Here is a 7,138-nt window from a genome sequence, read left to right as displayed (position 1 = left end):
CTTCAGTAAGGGAAGATGGAACTTTTTACAAGGAGCACTATTGAAATGCCTTTATTTATGTCGTTATCCTTATTTTATTATTTAATTAAATTTTTTTTTTTTGAAAAATGGTCTCACTCTGTCTCCCAGGCTGGAGTGCAGCGGTATGATCAGAGCTCACTACAGCCTTGAACTCCTGGGCCGTTGTGATCTCCCAGCTCAGACTCCTGAGTAGGTAGGAGTGCAGGCATAACAGGTGTGCACCACCACGCCAAACTTTTGTTTGTTTTTGTAGAGACTGAGTCCCTTTATGTTGCCTGGAATCGTTTCAAATTCCTGGGCTCAAGTGATTCTCCCACCTTGGCCTCCCAAATTGCTGGAATTACAGGCATGGGCCACCATGCCTGCCCCTGATTAATGTCTTTAAATGAGTTTCCCAGTTTTTCTCATAACTGCAGTGAGCAGAGCTTATAGTCCTGAGCAATGTGAAATGCAGAATTCGCTGGTTTAGATTTCTGAAAATCTGTTTGGAAATGGGAGAGTTATTGTTACTCTTTTCTTTTAACCAAGTTCCCTTTGCTCTTTCTGCTCGCTACTCTCTGGAAATAGGATGAAATGCCCAGAGTCAGGTTAAGCGACTTGAAGACCCTTGGAATGATGGTCCCAACAACAAAACCTTCAATATACAAGATTTCTAACTCCTTAAAGGCATGTTGGGTATCCATGGCTGCCCGGGACTCTTTCTGGACTTGTTTCATGAAACTAAGACTTAATAGAAGTAGGAAACATTTTAGAAGTGATATTTATAACAAATTGAATGATAAACCTAAAAATGAATAAAACAAAACACAAAAATAAAGAGAATAGACAAAATGGGCTTACAGATGCCGATTGGCCACAAATCCTTGGCTCTCACCCCCATGGATGCCACACCTACTGTGACGCTTGGAGGGCTGGCAGCCATCACTCAAGAAATCAGAACACAGTGGCTTCTACTGCAGCATCAGGGAGCAAAACCTAAGCCTGTCAGCTCTCAAGAAACATACTTGTGTGTGTGTGTGTATATATATGTGTGTGTGTGTGTATACACGTGAGATAAATTTTTTCTGTGACTTTGACCTATCTCATGCTAAAATGATACAATGAGTTAAAACTAGTGCAAATTTCTGGCAACAGAACTTCATCTCCCCATTACTTATCCAGGGCATTGAAAATTGGCCCACATCGCAGATCCTTAAGTCATTCTCTGAATCATGAGGAGAAAAGAGGAGAACAGAGAGAACTCCATGTATGTTCCAGTCACAGGGCTGAGTGCTGTGTCTACATGATCCCTCTTGGTGCTTGCCATAACCCTGCAAGAGAAAAGTAAAAACTCAAACACACACTCACACACACAGACATACACACGCACATGCTCAAACACAAACTAGAAACTACAGAACAAAGAAAGCATTGACAACTAATAGAAGTATAGTGCTGGCCAAGCAAGGTGACTCATGCCTATAATCTTAGCACTTTAGACCAGGAGTTCAAGACAAACCTGGGCAACATAGGAAGACACCATCTCCACAAAACATTTTCCTAGATAAACATCATTTTTAAAAAGAGGTATAATGCCTAAGGGCTTAGGGAAGCAATACTCCTGTGGCTGTGTAGTAAGCAGCAGGCAAAGTTGCTTGTCAGAACAAAGTGGTAGTGATTCCAGGCTTCCTTTGCACACTTAGCCAGGAGACTGGTGAGCTCAGCACTGCCTGGGTTCACTTTACCCTTCTACGGCTCTAAAGCTCTGGCAGGTGGGACCTAAGCATAAGAGAAAGTGATATTACGCAGGACTCTCTTGACCGCATGTGATGGAAACCTAACTCGATCCAGCAGAACATTGAGTTAATTCGCTCTAATTACTAAAAACGTCCGTGAGTAGATGGGCTTCTGGCTCAGTGGGATCAGGGGTCAACTAACATCAACCAAGGCTCATTCTGTCCCTTCATTTCCTGTGTCAGCTCTGCTTTTCAGGCAGGCTATTTTGAGAGAGCAGCAAAAAATGGCCCCATAAATTTCATATCACTTACTTCCTTGGAAAATGCTATGCCAGTAAAAAGAAAGCACCTCATTCCCAGCAGTTTCATCAAAAGTGCAGGGATGACTTCCATGAGCCCAGCTTGGATCACACGCCCACTCCTGAATGAATTACCCTGCTGATCTGGCTGCCCAGGGTGGGTCAGCACCTCCCAAATCCCATGGACTAGTATTGAAAGAGTGATCCTCCCATGCGAAAAATGAAAGGACAGGACCAGAGGAATATGGGCGGGAGGGCCTCATCTCTAGATAAAAAGTATGAATGTATTTGTGTTCTTAGTACACTCATTTATATGGTCACTGGGAAGAAAATGAGAAAACCTCACACATGACTTTCTACAGGCCTCTGTGCTTTGTTTCCAACACTGAGCTGTGAGAAATTTAATTATTAAAACAAAACTTTGAAAATAAATAACAATTTGGGACAATGGGGACAGTTAGCTGATGCAGCACAGGTGAGCAGTTCTTTTGTGCCCATGAGGACACAATTCCCAGGAGGCCGCCTGTGGTCTCCTAGGACAAGTGTGTGGGCACCCACAGGCTGCAGTTCCACCTTTCCCTTCCCTGGCCTCTCAGGAAGACAGGAGTTCTGGATTCAGCTGAACTGAGTTCAAGTTCAGGCTCTGTGACTCACTGGCTGTGGAATTCTGGGTGAGTCACTTACTCTTCTTGAGTCCCATATCCTCCTTGGTAAAAGGAAGACGTATAGTAATTGTTAGGTTTTGAAGGCAAGGCGAGGGTTAAAGAAAGACAGAGAGACAGTTGGCAGCTTCAACAGCAACCTCTTTATTGCCAGCAAGACCCTGGGGAGGATTAAACCAGCTTAGTGCTGGCACAACTGCCGCTCACAGGCTGGGGTAATCTTGGGACTGGGACGGCGGGGTCTGGGTGGTAGAGCTTGTTGCCCAGCAGGATATGGCAAGGATCTTCCTGCAGACAGACTATGGAGCCTTTTCCCGGGACGATGTGATACGGATGTTTCTGCAGTAAGGCAGACAGGAAGGATGTTTCTCATGGCCCGAGTTCCCATGGAACGTTTCACTCTGACCAGGGTCTGCAACATGGCTGGAGGTTTACAACATGGTACAGGTTAGACTAAGAGTAACATCTCCCAGGTAGACAGTTCTACAAAGTAAACTTCCCTTGAGCATCTACACTCTACCAGACATGGTGTGGGACCCAGGTCACAGGAGGAACAGGACAGATGAGGTCCCTGCCATCCTGGTGCTCATGTCTGACACAGGAAGCTAATAGGTCATAAGACCAGGTCAGATGCTGGTGGTAATGAAAGACATTACCAGAGTGAGATGAGCTAGAAAGAAACGGAGGGAGCTGTTCCAAACACAGTGGCAGGTGGAGACCCCTCCAAAAGGTGACTTTTGAGCAGAAACCTGAGAAATGCCCGACCAGGGGAAAACCTAGGGTAAGGTCCACAGAAACAACTGCTGTGGAAGGGGAAAGCGTGTCATCATCCAAAACCAAGGGAGGAGACCCACAAAACTCCACTCCTATGGAGCAGAGGGGCCTGCAGGGAGAAACAGGATTCTGCTGCTCACGTGGGTATCTGCTTCCCAGCAGGAAAGGGGACCATGCAGGATAGAGGGGCTAAGTGAATCCTGGGCTGTGGGGTTACGGGAGCCGGTGCTGACTCACTGTTGGAGGTGAGCCACAAGAGGAGGCTTAGAACCCCTACCTGCAGCCTCTCCAGTCTAATAAGGAGATTGTAGCGTGGTCAGTGGTGGTATCCGGAGACCGTTGAAGGGCACACGGAGTGATACCTCCTCTGGCCTCCACTCTCAGCTGCAGATTTTCCGAGTTCCTGGAACAGCTTCTCCGTGGCCCCATCAAAATGGAGGGTGGTGACAGCACCCACAAGATGCTAACACCAGGGCCCTGTGCCATACCACCTGCTTCCCTTGGCCCTGCCCAAACCTTTGTAAACAGCTTTTTCTTCATGACCCTTCAGTCGCTTCAAGGTCCCTGCCAGCACCTGACTGCCACATTCCCCAGAGAGACCAGGCTCCTCGGCACAGGAGCTGAGGTTTCTACAGGCACAGAGGAAACACTGTCCCAGCTGTTGGAATGGAGTCAGGAGTGGAAAACAGAATGCTTGTTCTCAATGCTCAGACTTACCAATGGTTTCATTTCATCACACCAAGGCTGTGTGGCATTTTGAAGCAGAACTAGTAATCTACATAATTACAAATTATGTTCTTAAAAGAAGCTGCTCAGTGCCATGCCTGAAACAAGGTGAAACTCCATGAGGAGATGTGTGAGAAGCCAGGGTGCCATAGTTACAAACCAGGACTCCAGGTGCAGACTGCTTGGTTCAAACCTGGACCAGTGGAATGAATTTTCCCAACTCTCCATATTGCTCTTTGCCCCAGTTTTTCCATCTAACAACTAGAAGTAAAAACAAGGTTATTGTGAAAATTAAATGAATTAAAGTAAGAAGAGAGTGTCTAAAACAACACCCCCTGTCACACGGTCAGCACTGAGCATATTTTTCTTCACTACTCTTAATGAGATAAGAGTGAGTGCACGGGCAACACCCATGAGCCTGGGCTTTCTATGGCATAGGCATCAGAGATCCCACTTTTGAGGTCCTGCATACATTCTTTTGACGCTGATAAGGGAGGAGTCTCATGGGTGAGGAGGAAGCAAACACATTGGGTCCAGACAACCCATGGTCAAAGTTGAACTCCACCACTGTTCAGCTGGGTGACTCTGGGCAAGCGACTTTCCCTCTCATGTTCCTTTTTCATAAAAACTCTACGACAGTAATTCGACTGCCAGTCCTTCCTTAGGGTGTGAATCTCAGGAAACACCGGTAGAGCCGTGGGGAACAGAGACAGGAAAGGAATGCAGCAGTTAACGGGACCTTCATCAAGAAAGTTTCCACTGTGGCAGCCAGGACTCAGCCCTGCCAGATACCTCCGAGAGACAGCATAGAACACGCGCCTCAGAGTCATCTCATCCAGAGCAAGGGAGCTGGGGTATTTATCCACTGATACCCAACAGTCAAACCTCAGGGACCCTTCCAAGGTCATGATTCCTCCAGAATGTCCTGCCTGCACTGCAAGGGTCAGACCTGGGGTTGAGGGCAGGGCCCCTGACAGCACCTCCAACAATGAGCAGGAACACAGCCTGGTGTGGGGAGTTTCAGTGAGTCACTGATTCCAACACACACACACACATACCTTCACACACCACACTCTAACACCAACACAGTGCATATGTATGTACACAGACATGCACACATGAATGTTGTCCACTTAGATCCTGGTGACTCCATGGGATAGACGATAAGGCAGGAACAGAGGGAAGAGCAAAATTAAGGGGAGTGAATGTCTTAAGAACAAAATGCACATTGAGGCAGAAAATCAAGGGGGAAGAGGAGTGGTCTGGACACCAAATGCCTGCTGGGTGGCACCTGCTCTGCACGCACTGTCACTAATTCTCCAAGCAGCCTCATGAGGTAGAAGAAATTCCCCTCAATTTACAGATGACAGAAACGTAGTTAAGAAAAGAAAACTGATTTTACCAGTGTCTCAGCAAGTTAGTGGGTGAAGGTATGGACTCCCAGCTCTCTCTGTCCACAAAGTCTACAAATTCTCCCTTGTTAGGCAGGCTGGATACCGGGCTCTGCTTCTGGACTCTGCTCCTTTTCCTGCTAGGCAATCATGGCAGAACTGGCAGAAACGTTATGCCCCTTCACCACCTGGAGCAGAGCCAATGAGAGGGGCTGGGGAATAGGCCATGAGGCCCTGTACCCTCCATTCATTGTCTTCGGATTGCGATCCCTCAGAACTCTTGCACCACGTGGTGGCAGCACTCTCAGTGTCTGGGTGTCTTCTGAGGTTGTACAGGATGCAGTGGAGGCCACTGGCTGTGCTATCATATCCTAAGTGGCAGCCACCCAGTCTTGGGCTTCTTGGCTGCTTCAGCACCAGAGGTTGGACAGTGCCCATGCACTGAGGCCCTCAGGAGAATGGCAGGGAAAGGAAAGGCAGCATGGAGAGATGTAGGGTCCATCCACCATGTCCCTGGATGGAGAGACTCCTGTTCCCACAGTAGTTCCCACACCGGGACCACGATTGGCACTCATAAACATGCCAGCCTCCATTTATATTTCCTTGTTTGACAACTCCTTCCCATTTTCATCCTGGAGACAAGACTTCTGAGCACACTAGCTCTGAGAGCACCTGAGACAGTCCCTGAAGACCTTTGATCCAAGCAGGATCCCTCCCTTGCCATCTCCAGACCTCCCCACAAGCTCCCTCCCTGGTCTCCTGGCTCTTGTTCATCCCTTCCAGGCAGCCTTCCACAATCATCTCTAAAACATATCTGACTGTCCCTCATGTATCCAGCACTTTCCATGGCTCCCCAGAGCCCTCCAGATCAAGTTCAAATTCTTTGATCAGACACTTGATCTCAAGCTGCATTCTACCGCCTGAATTAAGATCCCCGAGAAGCCCAACTCGCTCAGCACAAATGAATCACTGAAGTCAAAAATCTTGAACGTGGCCTTGGCCTTGAGGAAGTCATCAACACCCTGGCTAGTGAGGGTGCAGTGCTGCTCCAGGATGATGGTGTGTAAAGTTGTGCTCCAGGTCGCAAGCCCTGAAGAAGCATCTCTCCTCAGGACTGGGTAGTACAGGAAGTCTGTGCACAGGCAGATCTGCTGGTGCCGTTACACTATGCAGCTCCAAGATGGTGGCAATGTACTTACTGAGATGCCTGCAGGGTGAGGCTGGGGAGAAGAAGCAGTTCCATAACACGTAAGAAACCCTGGAAAGACTTCCCAGCCAGAATCTCAGGACCACATTACATCCAGAAATGGGTGCCTTCTGGGCACACTTCTCTCCCTGCCTCCCACTCTGAGCTGCCTCCTAGCCCCACATGCCCCAGCCTGGCCCAGGGCTTGGAGCCCAGCGGGTGTTCAGTCCATGGTGTTGACTGCTCCCTGGGCCAGAAGAGCCCTTGGCGGCTCTGTGACTCCTCCTGTAGAACCCCTGCCTCTACCATGGGACCTCTGATTCCCACAGAAGCCCCCACGGCCCTGGATTGCTCTACCTGCCCT

At 48.4% G+C, this 7,138-nt stretch overlaps 1 long non-coding RNA gene across 1 annotated transcript; it reads right to left on the bottom strand.

Moving 5' to 3' along the window:
• Positions 1-2,820: 2,820 nt before the first annotated feature.
• Positions 2,821-5,815, bottom strand: LOC144331547 (uncharacterized). Its single transcript, XR_013398816.1, has 2 exons — positions 3,749-5,815; positions 2,821-3,120 (listed from the first exon to the last, which is right to left on the bottom strand). It is a non-coding gene; the product is annotated as an uncharacterized LOC144331547 (long non-coding RNA).
• Between the last annotated feature and the right edge of the window lie 1,323 nt (positions 5,816-7,138).

The sequence above is a fragment of the Macaca mulatta genome, chromosome 10, assembly GCF_049350105.2.
Source record: "Macaca mulatta isolate MMU2019108-1 chromosome 10, T2T-MMU8v2.0, whole genome shotgun sequence".
NCBI lineage: Eukaryota > Metazoa > Chordata > Mammalia > Primates > Cercopithecidae > Macaca > Macaca mulatta.
The sequence above is the reverse complement of the archived record's forward strand: the minus strand, read 5'-3'. Positions and strand labels throughout refer to the sequence as shown.